At 57.2% G+C, this 699-nt stretch overlaps 1 protein-coding gene across 1 annotated transcript in view; it reads left to right on the top strand.

Annotated features, from left to right (window-relative positions):
- The window catches only part of LOC145339551 (transcription factor XE1.1-like), a gene marked incomplete at its 5' end in the record, with an annotated part of 10,549 nt that extends 9,850 nt beyond the window's left edge, over positions 1 to 699 (top strand). Inside the window, one exon of the mRNA XM_080184029.1 lies at positions 656 to 699. The remainder of the gene's footprint in view (positions 1 to 655) is intronic.

Consider the following 699-nt stretch of genomic DNA (forward strand, 5'->3'; position numbering starts at 1 on the left):
GATACTGAGCCGCCATTCCTTGCTGACTCTTTAGATTTGATTTATTGTCACATGTATTGGGACACAGTGAAAAGTATTGTTTCTTGCACACTGTACAAAGCATACCGTTCATAGAGAAGGAAAGGAGAGGGTGCAGAATGTAGTGTAACAGTCACAGCGAGGGGTGTAGAGAAAGATCAACTTAATGCGAGGTAGGTCCATTCAAAAGTCTGACAGCAGCAGGGAAGAAGCTGTTCTTGAGTCGGTCGGTACGGGACCTCAGACTTTTGTACCTTTTTCCCCGACGGAAGAAGGTGGAAGGGAGAATGTCCGGGGGCGGGGGGATTACGCCGGCTGCTTTTCGCCGAGGCAGCGGGAAGTGTAGACGGGAGTTCGGCAGGGGGTGGGGGGGGGGGCGGTGGTGGTGGGAATGGCGAGCGCTTTGGGATGCGCTCAAGGTGGGAGACAAAAGCGGTCCCTCCCTGGTCGCCCAAGTTGGTGTGCGTGTGTTTTGGATGGTTGTGGATACGTCTGCCTCGCTAATCGTTACTTCTCTCTTCCCCTTCTCCCCCCCCCCCGCCCACCTCCCCACCCCCCCCCCCGCCCCCCCAAAAACTCCCTCCCCCCTCCCGCCAACCCCTCGCCCCTTCTCTCCCTCTCTCTGCTTGCTTTGCAGGGCTGGCGATCGATGGTGGTCTTTTGGTGAAGTGGGGGGGGAGG

The sequence above is a fragment of the Carcharhinus amblyrhynchos genome, unplaced genomic scaffold (assembly GCF_965287045.1).
Source record: "Carcharhinus amblyrhynchos unplaced genomic scaffold, sCarAmb.v2.hapA scaffold_534, whole genome shotgun sequence".
Taxonomy (NCBI): Eukaryota; Metazoa; Chordata; class Chondrichthyes; order Carcharhiniformes; family Carcharhinidae; genus Carcharhinus; species Carcharhinus amblyrhynchos.